The sequence below is a fragment of the Macaca mulatta genome, chromosome 8 (assembly GCF_049350105.2).
Source record: "Macaca mulatta isolate MMU2019108-1 chromosome 8, T2T-MMU8v2.0, whole genome shotgun sequence".
Classification (NCBI taxonomy): Eukaryota; Metazoa; Chordata; class Mammalia; order Primates; family Cercopithecidae; genus Macaca; species Macaca mulatta.
In genome coordinates this window covers 86,805,898-86,832,163 of record NC_133413.1, presented here as the reverse complement: position 1 = coordinate 86,832,163, position 26,266 = coordinate 86,805,898, and the positions used below count along the sequence as shown (strand labels likewise).

At 33.3% G+C, this 26,266-nt stretch overlaps 1 non-coding gene across 1 annotated transcript; it reads left to right on the top strand.

The window, feature by feature from the left end:
* The first annotated feature begins 1,472 nt into the window (after positions 1–1,472).
* On the top strand, positions 1,473–1,663 carry LOC114680539 (U2 spliceosomal RNA). The gene has a single exon (XR_003732750.2). It is a non-coding gene; the product is annotated as a U2 spliceosomal RNA (small nuclear RNA).
* The last annotated feature ends 24,603 nt before the right edge of the window (positions 1,664–26,266 follow it).

Genomic DNA, 26,266 nt, shown 5'->3' with positions numbered 1-26,266 from the left:
AGCACATCCTCCTAATCTCTTTCATTTATTAAAAAAATATATATATAAAATTTGTTCCACATGTGGTATTGAGAAGCTGAGAAACTAGGATATAATAAAGGCTATTTATATCACAGAATACGACAAAAACTACAAATCAGTGCTTTTTCATTTTAAAGATCCTGAGCTAGCACACCAGTAAATATGTGCCTTAGAAATGATAGAGACATGGAACATGTTTGATTACATTTAAAACTGCTAGTATCCCAATCAGATATTTGAAGGGGAAAAACTCTATTAAATGCTTTCTATTGACTTGTTCAATTTTTCTATTGAGAATCTAGATAAATCATATTGAAGAGTGGTCCTAGTGGTTAATAAGATCTAATTTTTATATTATAAATTGCAATGGCAACTATGTTTGCCACTAATTGAGGTCACATTAGATTTTAGGTACTCAATTTACATGTGCTATTATTTTCTTGCATATTTATTTTCATGTATTTATTTATTTTATTTGCTCAACAAATATTTTTCAAGGCCAAATTGCTGAGAAAGATTTTATGTGCACAAAGTGCTCACCACTGGTGAAGACAATATTAAAAAGTTACAAGAAATCTTTTCAGTACCCCTAGTAACCAGGTGCTAGTGTACCCATCTTAACAAATGAGAAAAATAAAGCCAAGTAATTTGAACAAGAATTTAGTATTAATTAGTGGTATAATTTAGATTCAAATTCAAATATATATGACTTTCAAGTTACACCTTTCTAATTTACAAACTATTTTTGAAAATGTTTATTATGGCCTTCCAAAAGCTACCAATTTTTCTAATAAATGGAAGCTATTTAGAGTAATTTGAAGTGCCTGATTAAAATATTTCAGAGTAATTCACCAATGTAAAGACAATGATGATTTTAAAATAAAATATGAATAAAATTTGGATTTAAAAATTAAATGCTGTAGCTCTTTCTATAGAGAATATTTGAACATTTTGAAATATTCATCTGAATTTCACGTATTAACCCCAAAAATATCATTGATTTGCCCTTATTTTTGTCAACTTACATACTTTGTTTTTATTCTGAAAAATTTAGTCTTCTTCCATAAAATGCAAAAAAGTCATCCACATAAAGGTGGATGACTACTTGTGGTTAGGAAGAAGCAGGATTTGAACTATATCTTTCTCAAGTCGAGGATAGCAATATGGGAAATGCTTCTCTTTAATGAACATAAGTATGCACCAGATTAGCATTACACTATTTGTAGTTACACACTTGGTCATAAGAAAATGAGTAACCTTGGACTAGTTATTTGCACACTAGGCTTTTCATATTTTATTTGCAGAAAGAGAGAATTGGATTAGATCATTTGTTTTCAACTGATTTCTTAGAAGTATTTATTATGATGCCTAATGTATTAACTCAGTATTTTAAAACATTTTTTATTTACTATCTATGAAGAGGTAATACATTTATTAAGAGATGATTTATGATTGTTTCTCAGCCTTTTGGCTAAGATCAAGTGTAGTATCTATTCTATCCAGTTTAATACTTGATATGTCCTCTATTTGAGGATGCAATATTAAATGAATTTTTGGAACTCAGAGATGGAATAGGAGCTTGTTCAATCCACTTCACATATTGACCTGGCCTATCAATAGTCTCAGAAATGGTACCTCCAAGAGGAATTTTAAAAAATACATTATTTACTTACTTTTAAACGTAACAAAATACTGCATAGTATTAAATGAGACCTTTTGATCTGAAATGTAGCTATTAGTTACTACAGTCTAGCTAAATGGAAAGAATCAGCATTTTATTTGGCTTACTGTGGGTAAGTCTTCTTTCTTTGGTCATTTGTTCTACTAAGGTATTTCAAAAATGAGTTGAGATCTCTTGGAGACCATTAAATCCCAGGCAGGAATCCATCACAAATAATGACTGTGAAACTTCTTTTGAATTTTTGAAATCCCGTGAGCCTTTTTCCTTTCTCATTTGAGCACTGAAATAAGAATTTCACATTGTTTTCCTGACTATGAAAGAAATACAGTCCTAGGATTCTTCTGGTAACAGTTAAATTAAGCCAACATTATTTATTTTGTGTTTTTTTTTTTTTGTGCATTACAGAAAGCCAAGTAAACAATAAATGTTTTTTTGAGGTCTTTTTCTTTCAGTTGATATCTTAATCAGAAATTTTCATTTTCTCTATCACTATTATAGTAGAGAGTGAACATTTTAATATTGCTCAAGAGTCCTTTTCTATGAATATACAGTAATTATTGTCTCATTGATTGTGAGCTCTGGAGTAGGTAAAAAAATGTTTATTTTAGTGTCAAAAAGAAGATTAAAATGCAGAATGGTTACTTTTTATAAGGCAAAATAATGAAAAGCATACCAATGGCTACCAGAAAGTTATTTTTTAAAATAAATTGTTTAATATTAATGAATTTTTTATAGCAATTTATTATTTTTGCTCTTGTGGAAAAGTCATGACTTCTGAATTTATGATGAATTTTTATTATTAGTCTTTTACAAATTCCTCACATTTCATGAATTCCAGATAATACAATACTATTAATTACAGATAATAGAATAGAAACACATACTATTTTATACACAGAGACACATACTCACACATATAGTTATATTTCACCTAATTTCAATAATAATAATTTGCCTCAATAAATGCTTTACAATGTCCAATGATCTAATTTAATGATCATGGCAATTTTATTCATGTTCGTAGTGGAAAGTCTGGAAGCTCAAGTGACTTCAACAAGGTAAATTTAATTAATAGAAGATTTGCTTTTGTAACTTAAATATTCTATTTACAAATTCAATCTTGACTCATCAATTTACTGATTAATCTATTCTGTGACTATTTAATGAGACATGTGTAGCAATAAGGACCCACAGAGTTTCTCCTTCATGAGAATATACATTGTAGGGTAGGAACAAGACAATAGCCAGTGAACAAACAAACCAGGAGTTTTCAAAGTGGTATGAAGTAGTATAAAAGAAAAGAGTAGAGTAACAAGATAGAGACTGATGGATTTAAGTGGGAAGGTTGACATCTTTATAGACACACTTGTCAAGGATGATGCCTTTACAGAAATAATATTTTAATTTAGAAATAAAGAATGAGAAGGGGAAAGTAATCTCTAGTGCTAAGTGAAGCTATTCTTTGCAGAATAAATATGAAGGTCAAAATTTCTGAGGTAGGAAACAGTTGAACCAGTGTAATTTACAGGAAGAGTTTGGTTCTATAAGAAAGAGATATAAAGAAAGCTTTATTCTAATAAATAATGGATAGGGCAGAGAGAAAAACGGTTGGAAAGACATTTAGGAGGCAGATCATGCAGTCTTGTGAGTAGTTGGATATAGGGGAAGAGTTTAATGGAATCTACAATCATGCTGGGATGGACCCTTCAGTTTTAATCAGTGTATTGGAATGGACTCAGATCCCTTATGACTAGGAATGAAAAATCTAATGATCTATCTTCCAACTATGTAAAATTGTAGGTGTTTCTCTCATTTTTATTACAATCAGATCCAATTAGATTATAACAAAAAATAGTACAAGAGACAAACTGAATGGATTTGCATGAACATGTGAGTGTGTGTGTGTTTAAATCCTTATTATCTTATCCCTCTAGGAGAAGGCAAATTACTTTAATCAATTTTTAATAAAATATATAGAAAAATATGTTATATCTCTACATAGCAGCAAGTGTCATGGTTCTTATTTTAAAAAAACACAGTTCTTATATTTAAATATTTTTTCTTTCCTAAATTTAGGGATTAAAATCAGAAACAGTACACTAAGACAACTCAAGCATTTTATGAACTAAATATATATTCCTTATATATTTTGCCTATAGAAGATCATGAAAGATGATACACAGTGCTCAGTAAAGCTGATGAATTTCACCATGAGAGTAGTCCTCAGACTACTTGAATTCAGAACTCATTGACTCTTCAAAAAAAAAATACTCCAAATATTTTGTGTATGTCAGTCATATCTATAAATACTCATATTATATATTAAAACTCTGAATTTTAAAAATATCTCGGTTAATTTATTTGGGGAGTAACAATAATAAGCCCATAACACATTAACATAAATAACATTTTTATTGAAAAAATCTATGTTTTCCAAGCCAAAACAACATTTCAGAGAAGAATAGCATTGTTTATATATTTTCAAATCTTTTAAATATCTTTTTAAATAGAATTTGCACATCTATTTCTACATTCAATCTATTGTCATATATTGTGTGGTTGCCATATGTGAAAGAAATCACACAGATAAGTAGTTGGAAAAGAGAGTAATATTTTAATAGTCTTTTAGATAATTGTGGATATTCTTTTTTGGCATGACACCAAAACCAAGTTGTAGTTTCTTAAAGGTTAGCTGCAGTGTGGAATCTGAAAGTATCCTAATAAACTTTTCTTATTCTGTCTCATTAAAATCCACTGGTTTATCTTAAACTTTAAATGCGTCTTTACCCATGAATTATGCTATACTATTATGCGCTGGTTATTTGGAAAATAATGGTTGACTGAGTTTTGCAGATCCCTCAAATGTTGACACATTTCTTTATATGATATTTTAAAAACAGCATTAATGGTATCTCCTGGCTTATCAGAAAAGTCATTACAAATTAGGAAACTGTCAGGCACTGAGTTTTACACACCATTACTTTTGCTCTGTCAGTGAAAATAAGAACAAGTAAAAAAGGCAAATAACATCTTAGTATTATTAATAAAATAGTTTTGACATTGCAGATCCCCTGAAAGTGTCTCGAAGATCCCCATGGGTCTGCAGAGCACATTTTGATAAGTGCTGCTTTATGACACAGGCCAAGATAAGCTTAGATTTTATTTTTAGAGCATTTTGAAGCTTTTGAAAAATTTTAAGCAGAGGAGTAATATGATCTTGTTTAAGATTTAAAAATAAGAATTTTGGCTACTAAGTGGAAAAGGATTTTTTGGGGAAGTAAGAAGGAAAATAGGAGAGATATAAATTAGAAGGAATCATATGTAATATAAGAAAAGAGTTAATGGTGACTTCGAGTAGAATGGTAACAGTGGAAATGGAGGGAAAATGACAGAAAATTTTGAAGATAGAACCATGGACTTGCCAATAGATTAAATCTGAGATACTTTAAGCTATGGTGACAGTTACTTATAGAAGAGGCTTAGGAGAGGAATAAAATGTTTTGAAGAACAACAAAAGTTCTTTTTTTATATAATATTAATTATAAAAATATTTCATTAACTGTGCTGAGGGGAAAATAGTATATATTAATTATAAAAATATTTAATTCACTGTGTTGAGGGGAAAATGGTATCTTCTAAATATTGCTCTTGTGTCCTGCAACTTTACTAAACACTCTGCATTAGTGTTAGTAGCTTTTTAATGGATTTTTAGGAATTTCTATATTCCAAATAATGTTTGAAGATACAGACAGTTATATTTCATCTTTTTTACTATGAATATCTTTTTTACTTCTTGCCTTATCTCATTTGCAAGGGGAAGCCATCTCTCTGTATTCTTCGCTTTTTTACTGATGCATAATATTTGTACATACTTATGGGGTACATGTGACATTGTTTATTTATAGACTGTGTAACAATGAAGTCATGGTGTTTGGGTTGTCCATCACCTTGACTATTTATTATTTCTATATTTGGGAACATTTCAAGTCCTCTCTCATAGCTATTTTGAAATACACAATTTATTGTTGTTGACTATACTCACTCTACTCTGCTATCAAACATTAGAATTTATTTTCTATGTAATGTATGTTTGTACTCATTAACCCTTTACCACCCACACTTCATAGATACTCTCCTCACTAATCCACATACCTTTCCTAGCTTCTGGTATGTATCAGTCTACTTTCTACCTCCATGAGAACAACTATTTACGCTTCCACACATGAGTGAGACCATATAGTATTAGTCTTTCTGTGCCTGGATTATTTCACTTAACACAATGACCATCAGTTCCATCCCTGTTGCTGCAAATGACATAATGTCATTCCTTTTATGGCCAAATAATATTCCACTATGTGTATACATACCACATTTTCTTTATCTGTTTGTCTAATCAACTTGGGTTGATTCCATCTCTTCTCTATTGTGAATAGTCCTGCAATAAAGAGAGGTATGTAGGCATTTCTTTGATATACTAATTCCTTTTCCTTTGGATAAATACCCAGTAGTAGGATTGCTAGAACATATGGTAATTCTATTTTTATGTTTTGAGAATTATCCATACTGTTTTCCATAGTGGCAGAGCTAATTTACATGCCCACCAATAGTGTATGACAGACCCTTTTCCCTGTATCCTCACCAGCCATCTGATATTTTGCCTTTTTAATAATAGCTGTTGTAACTGGAGTCAGATGATATTTCATTATGGTTTTGATTTGGATTTCTCTGATGATTAGTTATATTGAACATTTTTTATATACCTGTTGGCCTCTTATATGTCTTCTTTTGAGGAATGTATGTTTATGCTTTTTCACCATTTTTTAATGGGATTATTATTATTATTACTATTGAGATGTCTGAGTTACTTGTATATTCTGGATATTAGATCCTTGTCAGATGAATAGTTTGCAATTATTTCCTTGCATTAAAGAGGTTGTCTCTTCACCTTGTTGATTGACATTTTTGCTGTTCAACTTTCTAGCTTAATACAATCCCATTTCTCTATTTTTATTTTTGCTCCCTGTACTTTTGAGGTGTCTTAACCATAAAATCTTTGCCTAGACCAATGTGTTGGAGTGTTTATACCGTTTTCTTCTTTTATAGTTTCTGGTCTTACATTTAAGTCTTTGATCCATCTTCAGGTGATTGTTGTATATGGTAAGATATAGGGGTCTGGTTTCATTCTTCTGCATATGGATATCCAGTTTTCCCAGCATTATTTATTGAGGAAGGTATTATTTCCCCAAAGTATGTTCTTGACACGTTTGTCAAAAATAAGTTGGCAGCAAATATGTGGATTTATTTCTGGGTTCTCTTTTCTGTTCCATTGGTCTATATGATTGATTTCATACCAATACCATGATGTTTTGTTTACTATAGTCTTGTACTATATTTTGAAGACAGGGAGTCTGATGCATCCAACTTTGTTCTTTTTGCTCAGGATTGCTTGGGCTGTTTGGACTCTTTTTTGATTCCATACAAATTTTAGGATTGTTTATTCTATTTCTGTGAAAAGTGGTGTTGGCATTTTGATAATATTTGCATTGAGTCTGTAGATCACTTTGAGCAGTATAGTCAATTTAATATTAATTCTTTCAGTCTGTGATTATGGGATATCTTTTTATTTGTTTGTTTCCTCTTTAATTTTTTTTATCAATGTTTTATAGTTGTTTTGTAGAGTTCTTTCACCTGGCTGGCTAAATTTATTCCTAGCAATAAATATTTTTTAATCTATTATAAATGAGTTAGCCTTCTCATTTCTTTCTCAGCTAGTTCATTATGGGTGTGCATAAATAAATACTACTAATTTTCATGTTTACTTTTATCCTGCATCTTTACTGAATTTATTTATCAGATCTAAGAGCATTTTGGTGGAGTCTTTATGTTCTCCTAGGTATAAGATCATATCATCTGCAAAGAGAGATAACTTTACTTCCTCTTTTTGAATTTAGATGCCTTTTATTTCCTTCTCTTGGCTGATTGTTCTAGGTAAGACCTCCAGAGGATTCCTATGTTGAATAAGATTGATGAAAGTAGAAATCCTTTTCCTATTTCAGTTATTAGAGGGAAGGATTTCAGCTTTTCCCCATTCAGTATTATGTTAACTGTGGGTTTGTCATATATGGCCTTTATTACACTGAGATATGTTCCTTCATTGCCTAGTTTGTTGAGAGTTTTTAATCTTAAAGAAATTTTGAATTTTATAAAATGCTTTCTCTACATTTATTGAAATGATCATGTAGTTTTTGTCTTTCATACCGTTGATATGATGTGTCACATTTATTGATGTGTATATGTTGAACCACCCTTGCATTCCAAGGAGGAATCCAACCTGATCATGATGTATCAACTTTTTTATATGCTGTTGTATTAAAGTTTGTTAGTATATTGTTGAGAATTATTGCATCTGTGTTCATCAGGTGTTTTGGCCTGTTTTCTTTCTTTCCTGTGTTTTTAGCTAGTATTACTGTCAAAGTATGTTGGTCTCATAGAATGAACTAGTGAGAATGGTGTCCTGTTGAGTTTTTTGGACTATTTTGAGGAGAATTTGTTCTTAGTTATTTGAAAGTCATCCAGTCCTGAACTTTTCTTTGTGGATAATGTTTTATTACTGATTCAATATAATTACTTGTTATTGGTCTGTTTAGGTTTTCTATTTCTTCCTGATTCAATCTTGGTAGGTGGTATTTGTCTAGGAATTTATTTCCAGTAGGTTTTCCAGTTTGTTACTGTATAGTTGTTTAGAGTGATCTCTGACGGCATTTTTTTTTTTGTTTTTTTTTTTAGACAGAGTCTTGTTCTGTCATCCAGGGTGAGTACAGTGGCACGATCTCGGCTCACTGTAACCTCTGCCTCCTGGGTTCAAGCGATTCTCCTGCCTCAGCCTCCCAAGTAGCTGCGACTACAGGAGCATGCCACCACGCCTGGTTAATTTTTTTGTATTTTTAGTAGAGATGGGTTTTCACCATGTTACCCAGGATGGTCTCTATTTCCTCACCTCGTGATCCGCTCGCCTCAGCCTCACAAAGTCCTGGGATTACGGGCGTGAGCCACCACGCCTGGCCGGCCTTTTGTGTTTCCTGCTACCTTTGAAATGTTTCCTTTTTCATTTCTGATTATGTTTATTTGTGTCTACTCTCTTTTTTCTTCGTTATTCTAGCTAGAAGTTTATTGAATTTTTTTTCCAAAAAAAGCTACTTTTTATTTTGTTGAGATATATATATATTTTTTTTCTATTTCATTTAGTTCTCTGATATTTGTTATTTCTTACTTTCTACTAATTTTTGGATTGATCTGTTCTTGCTTCTCTGGTTTCTTGAGGTGCATCGTTATATTGCTATTTGAAATATTTCTACTTTTTTGATGTAAGCATTTGTTGCTTTTCTTTTAGCAATGACTCTGTTGTATCCCATAGGTTTTACGTTTTGTTTAGATTTTCAGTTTTTTCCAGACATTTTTTTATTTCTAGCTTAATTTCTGTCTTGACCCAGTGGTTATTTGGGACTATGCTATTTAATATCCATGATTGTGTACAGTTTCCCAAGTTCCTCTTGTTATTGGTTTTTAGTTTTATTCTATTGTGGTCTGAGAAAATACTTGATATGATTTTGGTTTCTTTTCAATTTGCTGATAATTGTTTTGTATCCTAACCTATGGTCTATCCTGGAGAATTCTTACGTACTAATTAGAAAAATTGGTATTCTGTAGCTGTTAAATGAAATATTCTGTAAATATCTCTTTGGTCCACTTGGTCCAATGTCCAATTTAAATCCAATATTTCTTTGTCAATTTTAGATGATCTGTCTAATGCTGAGACTGAAGTGTTGACATCTACAACTATCACAGTATTGAAGTCTATCTCTCCTTTAACATTTAATATTGTTAGCTTTATATATTTGGGTGTGCTCCAGTGTTGGGAGCACACATGTTTAGAATGGTTACATCCTCTTGCTGAATTAATCCATTTATTATTAAATGAAGGCCTTCTTTGCCTCTTTTTGTAGTTTTTGACTTACAGTTTGTTTTATCTAAGAAAAGTGTAGCTACTTTGACTCGCTTTTGGTTTTTGTTTGTATGGAATATATTTTTATGTCCCTTTACTTTCAGTCTGTATGTGTCTTTACAGGTGAGGTGAGCTTCTTGTAGGCATCATATAATTAGGTCAAGTTTTCTTATCCATTCAGCCGCTCTGTATCTTTCAAGTGGAAAGATTAATCTGTTACTTTTAAGATTATCATTGATATGTGAGAGCTTATTCCTATTATTTTAATAGGAATTGATTTCTGATATTAAAATAATTAATATCATTATTTTAATTGACTTCTGGTTGTTTTGTATATTTTCTGTTCCTTTTTCTCTCCCTTATTATTTATCATTGTGGTTCAGTGGTTTCCAGTACTCGTAACATTTGATTCCTTTCTCTCCCTTATCTGTGTGTTTGCTTTACTAGTGGACTTTATACATTGATGTATTTTCATAATTGTAGCTATCATCCTTTTGCTTCCAGGTGTAGGACTCCCTTAAGGACTTTTAGTAGGGCTGGCCTACTGGTGATAATTTTTTTCCAGTTTTGCTTGTCTGGTAAAAACTTCATTTCTTGTTCATTTATAAAATATTACATTATTTGGTATATTATTCTTTATGGCAGTTTGTTTCTTTCAGCACTTTGAATATATGATCCTATTTTTCTACTAGAGTACAAGGCTTTTGCTGAGAAGTCCACTCTTGGTATCACGGGGGTTCTCTTATAAGTGACTAGTTACTTTTATTTTGCTATTTATAGAATGCTGTATTTGTCTTTGACTTTTGATCATTCTACTATAATGTGCCATGTAGAAGACCTTTCTGAATTGCTTAGAAATCTCTAAGTTTCCTGTATGTGGATGCCTAAATCTTTTGTTAGACTTTGGAAGTTTCTAGCTATTATTTTATTAAGTAGGAGCTTTTAAATCTTTTTTTTTTTTTTTTTTGTCTTCACACTCTGGGACACCAAAAAATTTGAAAATTTGGTAATTTTATGATGTTCCATATGTTGTGTAGACTTTGTTTATTTTTTAAATTCTTTTTTCTTTATGTTTGTTTGGCTGGATTATTTCAAAAGACCTGTCTTCAATTCCTGAATTAATTTTTTCTGCTTGATCTAGTCTATTGTTGGAACTTTTAAATGTATTTTGTATTTCATTTAATAAATTCTTTAGTTACAAAATTTTGGGGGGGTTTCTATCTCTTTGGTAAATGTCTCATTTATATCCCAAATTGTTCTGATTTATTTATATTCTTTTTTCTGTATTCTCTTGTATCTCATCAAGCTTCTTTAATATCATTATTTTAAGTTCCTTTCCTGGAACCTTATAAATCTCTTTTTCATTAGAATCTGTTGCTGGAGCATTATTGTGTTCCTTTAGAGGTGTCATATTGTCTTGTTTTTTTACATTTCTTATGTCATGTTGATACGTGTGCATCTGGTGTAACAGTTGCTTCTTCCATTTTTTTTTTTTATTTGTTATAGTGGAGGAGAACTTTTTTCCTGAAGATATATCTATGCTATAGATATATCTAATTGATATCTATAGCATAGATATAGATTTGAAAGAGTGCTTTGGCTTTGATTCAGGGTATATGAAGTAATTTAATCTCTGCATTATTTCTTCAGCCCTAAACAGTGTCAGTGTTGTCTTTGGTTTTCTTGGTGGTGTAGGGTGTTGTTGTAGTGAAGGCTGTGGTAAAGTTTCGATGGAGACAGGAACTAGATCTACATAGACTGTATCTTTGGGTCCCAGTGGTGGCAGTGGTAGGCTAAGCATGCCTGTCCCCAGGGTGGCGTGTGCTGGCGCCAGTGTTATTGGTTCTAGGTGGGCTGATTCTTGGTCTTCCAGGCAGCTTGCTCAGGTGCCAGTACTAGCAGTGGTGTACCTGCTGGGTGGGCACATTTTCAGGCCAATGGGAAGCAAGCATAGCATGAGCGATGGCAGCAGCAATGGCAGGAAAAGCCTCTGGCTCTCAAGTGGTCCATTCTGGTCTTTGCAGTAGCTGTAATAGGTTGAGTAGGCCAGTATCCAGGCCCACCAGTAACACATGAGGGTGTGTACCAGATGTGGTGGTAGTGGCAAGTTGGGAAGGCCCAAATTCAGTCCCCCAGGAGCAGTGCCAAGGTAAATTTGTGGTAGACTCAATTGGGTAGTTCCCAAGCCCCCAGACGCCATGCTTGGGCCCTGACTAGGGGCAATGCTGGGCTGGGTAGACCTTTCCTTTGGCCTTCTGATGGTAGATACAGGCGCTGGCTGTGGCGGGCAGGGAGAGGATGATCTCCCAGGCCTCCAGTGGAATGTTCTGGTAGAGGCAGCAACAGCTGTATTGCAGCCCTGCTACTGAGGAGGGTCGGGCTGCTTTTAGCAGCAACAGTCATACGTAAGTGGCCGGGTAGCGTGCAATTCACTCATGTTTTGGCCCGGTGGTGGCAGCCCACAGCAGTTGTGTCTGTAGGCAGGGGAGTTTGTCCTTGGGGCATGTGAAAATGCATGACTGCTTCACTGTAGGCAGTGGAGTAATTGCCAGTGATCTGTACTTCAGCCCTGGCAGCAACAGCTACCTTTGGTGGTGACTGGACATGGGGAGTATCAGTGGGACTGCATGGATATGAAGATGCAGGAGCTGCTGGGCCACTAAGCAGGATGCAGTATGGTGGGGGCTGGGATCTCAATATGACACCTGCTGTGGCTGCTTAGGATTAGGGGTGTGTGGGGCCTGTCTGGAACAATGCTGTCTTTTAGTCTCCAGGCAGCTTCCTTTGTTAGTCTAGGGCTGTGATAGTCTAGGGGCTCTCCTGTGGCTAGGGTTGAAGAAATCTGCAGTAGTCATGTAGGCTTCTGGGATACTCTTACTTACCATTTTCCTTCATTGAGTCTCCAAACTCCCAGCTGATCCTGGCAGAGCAGGGTGCCTCATTTACATCTCCTTCCCTGCCTTAGGTGTTCTCTGTCACTTCTCTGTTGGATTCCAATTTTCTCTCTTAGATGATCTATTTGAAATGTGATTATTTCCTTGCTATTTTGGCTCTTCTCTGTGGAGAAAGCAAGTACCAGGTGCCTGCAATCAGCCACTCGAAGCTCTTCTCTAGGTAAAGCCCTGTTACCTGGAATTTTTTATGTTAAAATGTTTTTAACTCAATTCACTTTTTAAAATAGTTATAATGAAAAAAATAGTTACAATGCAGTTTCCATCTTTCAAGAAGTTTACGCATTTTATCTAAGATGTTGGATTTACGGGCCTAGCACTGTTCGTACTATTCCTTGATTATCTATTAAATGCCCATAGGATCTATAGTGATGCCTGCTCCTTTATTTGTTATATCTGTAATGTATTTTCATTCAGTTTTTCCTTTGTCAGGCTGGTTAAGAATGTATCATGTTTTCTGATCTTTACAATGAACCAGGTTTTGGTTTCACTAATTTTTAAATTGTTTTTCTGTTGTTAATTATACCAATTTCTACTTTTGTCTTTATTTCCTTCCTTCTCCTTGTTTTGGATTTAACTTGCTCTTTTTTTTTTTTTTTTTTTTTTTTTTCCTTGCTTCTTAATATTGGAGTTTCTGTTATTCATGTGACATATTTCATCTTTTCTTTATAAACTATATATTTCCCTTAGCTACATCCTCCTAATTTTTTTATACTGTGCTTTCATTTTTATTTAATATAAATATTTTCTAATTTCCCTTAATATATTCTTTTAGACTGATGGACTATTTAGAAATTTGTTGCCTAATTTACAAATATTATTAGTTTGCAAGGGCTTTCATAACAGATCGGGTGACTTAAAAAACAGAAGTTTATTTCTTATAGTTCTGGAGGTTTCAAGTCAAGATAAAGGTGTCAGCAGGTTTAGTTTCTTCTGTGGCTTCTCCCCGTTGTCTGCAGATGACTGGCTTCTTTCTGTGTTCTTGCATGATCTTTTCTGCATACGCATGCCTGGTGTCTCTGTCTGTCTTAATCTTCTCTTCTCATAAGGACATCAATCAGATTGAATTAGGACCCAACCTAATGACTTCATTTTAACTTCATTCCCTCCATAAAGACTCTATCTCCGAATATAGTCACATTTTGAAGTATTGGTGGTTGAGGCTTCAACACATGAATTTTTAGAAGATACAGTTCAACTCATAACGCAAATATTTGGTGATTTTAAATGTATACATATTTCTGTTATTGATTTTTTTATATAAATTCTGCAGTGTGATTTGTATGTTTGTATGATTTTAATTATTTTAATTTTGTTAAAGTTTACTTTATCCCCAGAATATTCTCTTTCTTAGTGAATGTTCCACGTGCACTTGAAATAAATGTCTATCCTGTTATTGTTAGGTGGAGTGCTCTATAATTTTTTTTTTTTTTTTTTTTTTGGAGTCTTGCGCTGTTGTCCAAGCTGGAATGCAGTGGCATGATCTTGGCTCACTGCAACCTCTGCCTCCTGGGTTCAAGTGATTCTCTTGCCTCAGCCACCTGAGTAGCTGGGATTACAGGCGCACGCCACCACGCCCAGCTAATTTTTGAATTTTTAGCAGAGACAGGGTTTCACCATGTTGGCCAGACTGGTCTCGAATTCCTAACTTCAGATGATCTGCCTGCCTTGGCATCCCAAAGTGCTGGGATTACAGGCATGAGCACTGCACCTGGCCAAATGTTAATTAGGTCAATTTGGTTGTAGTGGTATTCAGCTTTTCTATAGCCTTGGTGATTTTCTGACCAGTTGTACTATCATTTACTGAGTGAAAAGTATACAAGTGTCTGACTATAATTGTAGTGTTGTCTATTTCTTTTAACAGTTCTATCAGATTTTGCATCTTGTATTTAGAAGCTCTCTTGATAGGTGCATATACATTTAAGATTGTTATATCTTCTTGGAAAGTTAACCTTTTGCGATTACATAATGTTTTCCTTTATCCCTGATGATATCCCTTGTTTTAAAGTCTCTGATATTGATATAGCTATTCCTGTTGGGTATGGTTTTTTTGCTGTTGTTGTTGCCATGGTTACATTCAGTGCATCACAAGTGTTCAATTTCTCTGTCTTATTTTATGTTTAGAATGGGGGCTAGTTTGCCAGAGGATTATTTTTAATAACTACTCCACTTTCAGCTCTAGGTCTTCCTTTTGTGGACATGCCTCAGAGAGTGTCTCTCCCTGCTCTCAGATAGCCTGCTGTTACATGCCATTCAGTGCTTGCTTGCCTGGTGGTGAGAGTGGGAAGAGAATGTTCTCTGCTCTTCTATTTTCAGTTTGTGGCAGTCTGAGGCATCCATTGTTTCCCTGGGTGTCGGGTATAGGGCATTCTCATTTGTGCTATCCTGTTCACTATAGTAGTAGACTTCTAATGGTCTGGTTTCAGGGTAAATGTGTGCTCTACTGCAAGGGTAAAAAATATATACATATATATTTATATATATTTTTTTTTCCTTTCCTTTTTCCTTCCCTTAGCTTCAGTTGGTCTTCATAGTGTCCAAAGGGCAACAAAGTTTTCTGCTGTTTCCAGGTGGTTGAAGGCTTTTGCTTTTTTAGAGAGATAGAGAAGATGGATTTGGGCAGAGCTTTTTGCATTTGTTGTAGTGATTGATGCTCCCTTCCCCAATCCTGCATTACAAGGAACATTTTCTCAGAACTCTTGTCCTGTCCTTGTTCTTTCTTGTGAGTATCTAGTGATGTATGTAGAGAAGAGCTGTGAGTGAGTGTGAATATTTCTTGTGTCTGCAGCTACTAGGGCTTCTATATTTTTATGCTAGCCACTTTAGCAATGTGTTAAAAAAATTAGGTAAAATGTTACCCAATTTTATGGTGTCCAGCATCATCTGTCACTGGTGAACAAGTGGTCACATTATGTCTCTCCTTTGATACATCTGTATTTCTTTAGGTTAGTTAACTTTTAACCTCAGCTCTCTGAGGAGCTTAAGAAAAGCTCTGAACTTACTTTCTTGCCATTAGTTTTGTTGTATGGAAGGGAGTGATAATCTTTCCAGTTTTCATCTTAAGCAGATGCCAAACATCTCAAGATCTACTCTTAAAAATTCAAAATGGGCCGGGCGCAGTAGCTCACGCCTGTAATTCCAGCACTTTAGGAGGTCAAGGTGGGCGGATCACGTAAGGTCAGGAGTTCAAGACCAGCCTGGCCAACATAGTGAAATCCCGACTCTACTAAAAATGCAACAATTAGCCGGGTATGGTGGCAGGTGCCTGTAATCCCAGCTACTCGGGAGACTGAGGCAGGAGAATCGCTTGAACCTGGGAGATGGAGGTTGCAGGGAGCTGAGATCGCGCCATTACACTCCAGCCTGGGGGACAAGAGCGAGACTTCGTCTCAAAAAAAAAAAAAAAAAAAAAAAAAAATTCAAAATGGAAAGTGATATTGAATTTACTTTAGATTTGAAACTATCCTATCCTACTTTGAGTCTAAAAATATGCCTGAACTATTAAATATAGCTTTGGATTTTAATAGGGTCTTTATGACATCAAGATGCTTTAAGATGTTTCTTTGATGTAAAACTTTTAGGAAAATAGTCAAACACACTTTTTATTAAACTCCAATGTTTAGTGTTGTTTTCAAAGATAGCCATCACAGAAATTTGTTACAAGTATTCTATTTTTAATTTTTAGAATGCCAAGATAAATTAGCCTATTTTTATGTACATACTTTCTTCCTTAAAATAGTTCCAGAAAATATTGACTTCTTTTGACATAAACTTCATAACATACCAATAGGTTGAGTTGTTTATGCACTGAAGAACCCTATTGTTGAATATAATCCTAGGAAATTTGCCAACTATGAAATAGAGATGATTTGGCTTACAGCTCATCTTTTAAAGTCTCTACAGGGAGTTAGTCAATCAGCCAATACTTCAAAAGAAAGACCACTTATAATAACATATAATATACTTTAGTCATTTCCATTATTTCGTCTTTAAGTTCTTTCAAGGATCAGTCCAATTTCAATTACTCATTGATCATTTTTCCCATTTGACTTACAATGTTTATATACATGAGTCTTGAACAATGTGGGGGTTAGGAATGCCAACACCCCATGCTGTCAAAAATCCATGTATAACTTTGACTCTCCAAAAATTTTCAACTCTTCAAAAACTTAATTATTAACAGTTTAATGTTGATCAGAAGCCTTACTTGCAACTGAAACAGTAAACACATTTTGTATGTTATATGTATTTTATAGTATATTCTTATAATAAAGGAAGCTAGAGAAAAGAAAATGTTATTAATAAAATCAGAAGGAAGATAAAATATATTTACTGTACATTAAGTGGAAGCAGATCTTCATAAAGGTCTTCATCTTTGCCGTCTTAATGTTGAGTAGGCTGAGAAAAAGGAGGAAGAGGAAGGGTTAATCTTGTTCTTTTGGGGTGGCAGAAGCAGAGGAAAATCTACATGTAAATGGACCAACATAGTTCAAATTCATATTGTTTAAGGGTCAAGTATATGTTTACCATCAGTTAATTTAATTACATTGGTTGCTTATCTCAAAAGAAAATTTGAGCTTGACTCACTTCATAAAATCTTTGTGGAATAATGGAAATTAAAATTTTTTTCTTGTAGTAGTATTTTTTAAAAACATAATTATTGACAGACCCTGGCTTTAATTATATTCTAAAAATCATTTATTATCAGTGTTAATATCCCTTCTAGAAAAATCCTTATTAAGTAGCAACAATGATTTATTGAATAGCTAAAAAATATTATGCACTTTAATGAACAGTGGATTTGCAATGATTTTTACTTCTATTTTTAGCTTTCATTTTTATTGCACCTGACCTGTTATTTATCATTTTATTTATTTGTTAATTAGCCTAGTTAAAAATGTCCTTTGGGAGGAACCACTTCTAGTAATAGTGCAGTAGGAAATTCAGAACAATACTGACATTGAAAACACCTAGAACAGCTAGAAAAATAAAGCTTTTGAAGACACTGGAAAGTTAAGAAGCTAATAAGGAAATATGGGGTCAAGATATAAAAGAGTTGGAGAGAAAAGAAACCTAGAGAGGTGAGCCCATCATTTTAGAAGGCTCTTACTTAGGAGATTTTTTACTTAGGGGATTTTTCTGATTACTGCAGAGGTGGCTGAAGGGTTGAGAAGCTGAACAAAGCTTTGACAGCCTTATGGAGCCTGAGGACAGAAACTGGAATCCAAGGCCCTCAGGCTTTATGTTAGGTCATAAAGGTCTACAAGATAGGAGTAAGGGTTAATCAGAAATAGTTTAGTCATTTCAGGGACTAAAGCACAGTTTCTGCTCATCTCCTTGGAATTGGATTATGTGATATGAAATTCCAAGTGCCTGTAGCCATCCGCAAGTACAAAAGTATATTCTCTCTGAAGGAAAGTATAATCATTCCAGGCCTCAAATTATTTCTACGATATTATAAACCTTGGCACTCTGTCAAAGTAACAAGGTATATAATAAGACTACATGATGTAGAACCAAGGAAAACAATAGAAATAGAAATACAGTCTAAGCTATCACAGTAAATGAAATAATGAGACACAGAATTTGAAATGGCTGAGCTTGATATAATTAAGGATTTCAAGACAAGGTTGAGAATTTTGACTGACAACTAAAATGTACAGAAATAAGACAGATGAAAATTCAGGAATTAAAATAATCAGTAAACAAATTTACAATTATGAATGTGTTTAACATTACATTAGACACAGATGCAGACAGAATCACATAATGTATAGAGCAGAAAAAAGTATCTGGAAGAAGCATGGAAAAATAAAAGGATGAAAAATGCTTTTAAAAAGAGCAGGAAATATATAAATAGTATGTTCAGAAGACCATGCACAGATGTAACAGGAGTTTCAGAAGGAAAGAGTAAAGCAAATAGGCAGAATCAATGTTTGAAAAGATAATGCTGTTGAGAATTTTCTGACACTGATGAAATACATCAAGCTTCAGATTTAAGAATCACTGTGGATCCCATGTAAAATAAATACAAAGAAAATAAGAGCAAAATTGCAAAAAAGCAATTATAGAGAGAACATTTTAAAACCATTTACTGACAAAAAATATATTACTTTAAAAAGAGCAAAAATAAGCTTGAGTTCTGTTTTCTCAACAACAAAAAAATAAAAATCAGAATATACAGAAATCATATCCTTAAAGTATTAAAATACATTGGAAACTCTTTAATATGTTAAAGTTGTACATGGATGTATATACCTATAGGAAGAGTCATGAGACAAAAAGAGATCATGGCAAATCAATGTCATAGGGGGCAGGCATAGAGGGAAGCCGAGACGCCATAAGGGAGATTTCATGTGGCCTGTGAGACAGAAAAGGAATAGCAGGTTCCTAGATTCTAGGAGGTTCTACTATGCGCTCTATTTTTTCTTTAAACATATTTATAGACTATTTGTTCGAAACAAAAGAGCTACACTGGAAGAAAGTTAAAACAGGAGTCAAAACTGTCAAAAATTAAAATTGAAATTAGTTGCCTAAAGATTATGAGAAACACTTGGGATGCTGCTCTGTAATGATTATTTCTTCTCATAAGGTTAAATGGTAATAATATACTGTGGTTATGGTTTTTAAGCAAATTTTAAGATGTCTGTGCTCCTTCCATAAGAAAGGCTAAGCATCTCAGAGAAGAAAGAAAAACACAGTGTGTCTGCAGATGTTTTACCTGAAAATGTTTCTCTTTTGGTTTTGAAAGCATGCTTCCTTGATATTTGTTCTCCTATACCAGAATACGAAACTATTGCTCCTCAAAGTCTTAAAAGTTTTGCTGAATCTCACCATTGTTGCAGTATCTACTAAAAAAAAAAAAAAAAAACCCTGCAAGTGTTCAGTGTTCAGTGCCCCTTGAAATGGTGTCCCACTTTGGCCTTCAGAGGTGGAGTGGCAGGGAGTGGGTAACACTAGGATTCCTACTCCTTTCATTAGTAGTGACAGCTGTATGGCTCAAAAACTTTTGGAAAATTAAATGATCACATTTACATGTAGTTGGCTAGAAGCACTGCAGTAACTATTTGGGCTTTGTTACATCATCTGAATGAAAAAAAGAATGGCAGGATAAAACCTGCCTTTAGTTTTTCACCCTTCAATTAAAAAACATATTAATGTATGGTCTGGTTCAGAGACAGAGGCAGTCCCTAATTTGGTAAATATGACTAGCTGTTTTTGGCATTTGCTGAAAGGATTTACGATCAAACGGGAAAGAGAAGTTGCAGGCAGTGGTTCTCAAAGTGTGGTCTAGTAAATTTCATTTTCTCAGCATAATTATATTTTTATTAGAAATGAATTTTAATATTAAAATGTAGGAAGTTTTCTAGGACCTTGACTTTTTTTTTATTATGAATTGACATAATAACTGCACATATTCATCAGGTACAGTGTGCTATTTTCATACATGTACACAATGCATAATGATCAAATCAGATTAATTACCATATCCCTCATCTCAAACATTTATAATTTCTTTCTGTCAGGAACAGTCAGAATTCTTTCTTCCACCTATTTAAAAATATCCAATAAATTGTTGTTAACTATATTCACTCTATGGGGCTATAGAACCCTAGAAATTATTTCTACTGTCTAGCTCTAATTTTATATTCATTAAGCAACTTTTCTTTATTTTTCTCCCCTTTCTACCCTTCTCGCCTTCTAGTAACCACCATTTTACTCTCTACTTCTATGAGACCAGTGTTTTTAGCTTTCATGTGTATGTGAGAATATGTGGTATTCGTCTTTCTGGTCCTGGCTTATTTCACTTAATATAATGTCCTCCAGATTCATCTGTGTTTCCATTAATAAAATCATTTCATTCTTTGTTATGAATGAATAATATTTCATTGCATATATATATACTGCATTTTATTTTGTTTGTTTTTATTCCAGTACCATACTGTTTTGGTTTCTACAGCTTTGCAGTATATTTTGAAGTCAAATAGTGTGATGTCCCAGCTCTGTTATTTTTGTTCAAAATTACTTCGGCTAATCAGGGTCTTATATGGTTTCACACAAATTCTATATATTTTTTTCTATTTCTGTAAAGAAGGTCACTTATATTTAATTGCAAGATTGCTTTGGGTCATTTTAACAATACTATTTTTTCCAATCTCTAAACATAGTATGTCTTTCTATATTTTGGTATCCTCTTCAATTTCTCTTGTCAGTGTTTTATAGCTTTTCTTGTAGAGATCTATCATGCTGCTGATTAATTCTCAGGTATATTGTTTATTTACTTATTTATTGTTGCTATTGTAAATGAGATTGTTTTCTTGTTTTTTTTTTTTCCACCTATAAGAAATTTTCATAATAACACTAGAGATGATTTACCTTTTCTTCACTAGTTTTCCAGCAAATACACAGTGAGTTTGTCAGGTCCTGTGCAATGTGTGATGATATCACAGCAGATTGAGTGCTGAACAGATATGAGAATCCAGGTGTCTTCTATTAAGCCAGGTATTAAATTTAAAAATCTAAAAAATAAACATGTAATTAAAATTTAAAAAATGAGAATATAGCTACTTTTTAAAACAAAGTGTATCATTTATAATAATATAAACTGAGCTTATTATGGTTATTTTAAAATAAATTAAGAAATAAATACCTTTAAATGCATGCTTTTATTTTTAATAGAGTGTTCATCAGTAAATATAACTCACAAAAACAAAACTTCATTGCAGTGCTCCATAATTTTTTACAGTGTGCAGAGGGTTTGAGACCAAAACATTTTAAAACCTCCATATTAAATACTCCTCAATATAATAACCAGTCCTTTTGTTTTTCATACATTTTTATTAAAAAATATGTAGGCTTCATATTTACTTTAACAATCTTTTCAGGTTTCTTTAAGCAATTAAGGGTATTTAATGCTAGTTAATATTTTCAAATTAAACACATGATTTTGGTTGTTTCTAATCTTAAACCCATTTTGCTCATTATTATTGCAAAAAAAAAAAAAAAATGCTCACTATATGTCATACTTTCTGCCAGTACTTACAGTCACCAAACACAGGTCATGGTACACCATTTTCTAATAATTAGGATGTAGTAATTTTTATTGGCCAAAGTCTTTTTTAGATTTATTTAAGGACAATGTAATGAATATTTGCTTTATACGTTTTGTAGGCACTGTAGATAATAAAATAAATAATATAATGATGGAGGACATAATGTTTCGTTTGGTAGGAAATGATATGTAAAATTGCCAAAAAAATAAGCAATTTCTAAAGAAAAATATTGTGCCTTGAGTTTAAGACTTTTAAAAAATATATAAAGTAAGATTGGTGTTTAGTATAATCAATAAAGTTCTCAAAGGAATGATTGGGGCCTTGAAGGAAGTGTAAGATTTGAACAAGTTAAATAAAGCTATGAATGCTTATCATTTAAGAAAATAGTAAGATCGAAAGCACAAACAGCATAAAGAATGGAAATAGCAGGGTAAGGACAACCAACATCATCCAAACTTGGGAAAAAAATCAAAGAAAAATTCCAATTTGTGAGTTCGTAAAAAGAGAAGTAAATACACAAGTGAGGAATATAAAAAAATTAAAAAAAAAAATGTCACGTTTGAAAACATTGTAATGCATAGAAAATAAAATGTAATAATTTATTTATTTCACAAATATCTGTTGAGTGTCTAACATGGTTAGACCCAATGTTAGGTGCTTAGGATCCAGTGAAGAGTAAGGTACAATATCTTTCCTGAGCAAGCTCATTTGGTAATGGGTCCGTATCATGAACAGGAATTAGGCAATAAAACGTGGAATAATTGAAGCTATCAAGGGAAAATTCTTGGCTAAATGTAGACATTCTTTATTTTTAATTTTGTTATAATATTATAGCTTTCCCTATTTTTAAAATTATTAGACCATTATGGGTTTTATCATTTTATTAGATATGAAATTTTGCCAACAAAGATTACATAGTATAGCTAATACTTGTTATAGGTTTTATGCCACATTTTATCATTTTCTCAATGCAGTGAACACCTCCATTATTCATAACTCACTAGTGTATAGTTTGTAGTCTGAGTCATTTTTTGTGTAGTTTTATTCTTTCATATAAACAATTAACAATTATTTGCTGACTGAGTGCTATGTTTAGGCAAAATTTTAAGCTGGGCTTTAGGCCGGGCGCTGTGGCTCAAGCCTGTAATCCCAGCACTTTGGGAGGCCGAGACGGGCGGATCACGAGGTCAGGAGATCGAGACCATCCTGGCTAACCCGGTGAAACCCCGTCTCTACTAAAAAATACAAAAACCTAGCCAGGCGAGGTGACAGGCGCCTGTAGTCCCAGCTACTCGGGAGGCTGAGGCAGGAGAATGGCGTAAACCCGGGAGGCGGAGCTTGCAGTGAGCTGAGATCCGGCCACTGCACTCCAGCCTGAGTGACTTCGTCTCAAAAAACAGAAAAACAAAACAAACAAACAAAAAAGCTGGGCTTTGAAGAGCAAAGAGCATATGGAGAGACATAAGTGGCAGGAAAAGAGAGAATAAAGGTTTTATAAGTGGAAGAAAAGTGAAAAATTCCAAGAAATAAACAAGGTGATAAACCTGTTTAACACGAAGGGAAAATAATATCATGAATTATGAGGAAATATATGGATAGAGTTGGGCATACTCTGGGAAGCCTTAAACATTATAAGAAAAATTTGAACCTGAGCCAGTGTGTAATAGAAAACTATCAGAACATTTTGTACTAGTAGAAATGACATGATTATACTGGCATTTCGGGAAAACTTGTAAGATGTCTCACCCATTGTATTTCTTAACTAACTATTCTCTAAGAAAAATAAAACAACAGAAATTAAAATGGTAACAATACAATCATTATTTTATGTATTCTGCTGAAGACTTACTGTCCCACAATGCCATCAAAAGTATTAACTGGGAAGCTCCATTTGTTTTTGAATCTTCAGGTTGGTTACTATTATAAATTTCATAGTATATATGGTAATAATATATACTGTAATATACATGTTATGTTTTATAACATAATATATAAATATATATTACAATATATATAGTAGACAACAATTTTCTACCATATATATAATATACATAATGTTTAGTAGACATTTTTGAAGACAATAGTAACCAACCTGGAGATTCAAAAACATAATCTATATATATAGAAGACAAATGTATGTATTATAAATATATATGTAATATATAATATATATAATTTCAACATATATAGTAAAATTATAACTGGAAAATCTATGTATACACACATATATATTCCAACTATACATATGTATTTTCCATGATCTTACAATCTATATCTTTCTAACACTTACGACAGTTTTGTTCGTCTAATGAGTTTCAATACCAAGAACTATGGGGAACTGGGATAGACATTTACCTCAAAGTATGTTTTAGTTTGTAGGCATTGTAGATATGTAAATAACTAACAAATTACAAGGCGATATATAAATACAAAATAATGTGTCTTGAATTTAAATATTTTTAATGCAAGGGCAATGTTGATGTTTAGTGTAATTTTTCTTTTTTTTTTTTTTTTTTTTTCCTGAGATGGAGTCTGGCTCTGTCGCCCAGGCTGGAGTGCAGCGGCCGGATCTCAGCTCACTGCAAGCTCCGCCTCCCGGGTTTACGCCATTCTCCTGCCGAGTAGCTGGGACTACAGGCGCCCGCCACCTCGCCTGGCTAGTTTTTTGTATTTTTTAGTGGAGGCGGGGTTTCACCATGTTAGCCAGGATGGTCTCTATCTCCTGACCTCGTGATCCGCCCGTCTCGGCCTCCCAAAGTGCTGGGATTACAGGCTTGAGCCACCGTGCCCGGCCAGTGTAATTACTCTTTAAAGTTACTAGAAAAGTGAGTTGGGCCTAAAGCTATGTTAGCAATAGAAGGACCTATTCTAAGGTCTTACAATTTATAAAATACGTTTCTTCTCATCTTTTAATGTAGAGTTATTTTCTGCATAAATGAAAGTATTTGCTTATTTTGAAATGCTTCTATTTGGATAAGAATTCAACATATATAGATTATTTAGGAAAAGTATAAAATGATTTTTAATGATTAATTACTTTAGAATAGATTTGCTCAGTTCTGCCAAATATCTTAAACAAGTACTATTACCTGACCTTACCCAAGCTGCCAAACCTTGTCCACACCAGACATCCTAATCATTTCCATCTGATGCTGGATTCAGCTTCAAAATTTATACAATATGAAGATCTACCTTGTCTCTTGCAATCCATGATAATTGGCATCTTCTTTCTAAATTAGAGAATATATTGATAATACGTAAAGTCCTAACATTCTTTCATGCAAGTTGAAAATTATGGTTGGAAAATCTATGTACTTAGATATACTGATGCTGTATGTGTTTATTCCAGTTTACTGGCCTATATTAATTCGAGAAATAGAAAAGAAACAGCTTGAATACTTTTTTAAACTTCTAGTACCTTTCATTTCTTTAAGTTGTAAACCAATAAAGATGATCTGTTTTAAAAAGCATTGCCTAAGTAAACTCAACTCAATGTTTAATGGTACTGTGAAAGAAATTGAAATCATTCCCCTAACTGATATGGTAAAATGTATAATTTATGAGCTTTTCATATCGATCTTTTAAAATACTTTTCTAGATAGTTTCAAAGTACATATTTGCATTTTTATTACTGACTTTAAACATGTGGTATTAAAACATAAAACAATAAATGACAAACATAGAGACAAAAACTCATGATATTCCCTGAAATTATAAAATTTCATATATATTCCATATGTCTTAAATTTATATATTAGTCAGCATTCTTCAGGAAAGCATGCACCCACACACACACACCACACCACACCACAAACACACACAATGGTCCTTCAGAAGTTCATGGAAAATGTGTATTATCAAAAAGCTATCATGAATTTCCACTTTTTTTACGCAAATATAGACTCATACTAATTTATTATAACATGTCTGTACAGAAGAGAATCTAGTTGGAGGCGTTAAGAAAGATAAGATTAATTTGAAAAGAGCCCCCATCAGAGTAACCTAAATTCTGTTAAAATTGACACAAGAATGTGGTAAACATTCAAATTTGTGCTGAAGTTGAGGTGGAAAATGGTGAAATCATTGATCCTTTATGAAAAGTTTATGGGGACAATGCACCAAAGAAATCAACAATTTACAAACAGGTAACTTGCTTTCAGAAGAAACAGAAGGAATGAGGCAATATTGAAGATGAAGCCTGTCATGGCAGACCATCCACATCAATTTGTGAGAAAAACATTCATCTTGTTCACGACCTAATTAAAGAGGACCAACAATTAACAGCAACACAATAGTCAACGCCAAAGACATCACAGTTACTTCAGCTAACAAAACTTTGACTGAAAAATTAAAGTAAACTTTCCACTCAATAAATGCATGCCAAACTGTTGGGCCCAGATCAGCTGCAGATAAGATCAGAAATTTCACTGGAAATTTTACACAATTGGGATCAAAATGCTGAAGTGTTTTATCAAATAAATTGTAACCACAGATGAAGCATGTCTTAATCAGTATGATCCGGAAGACAAAACACAATCAAAGCAGTGGCTACCATGAT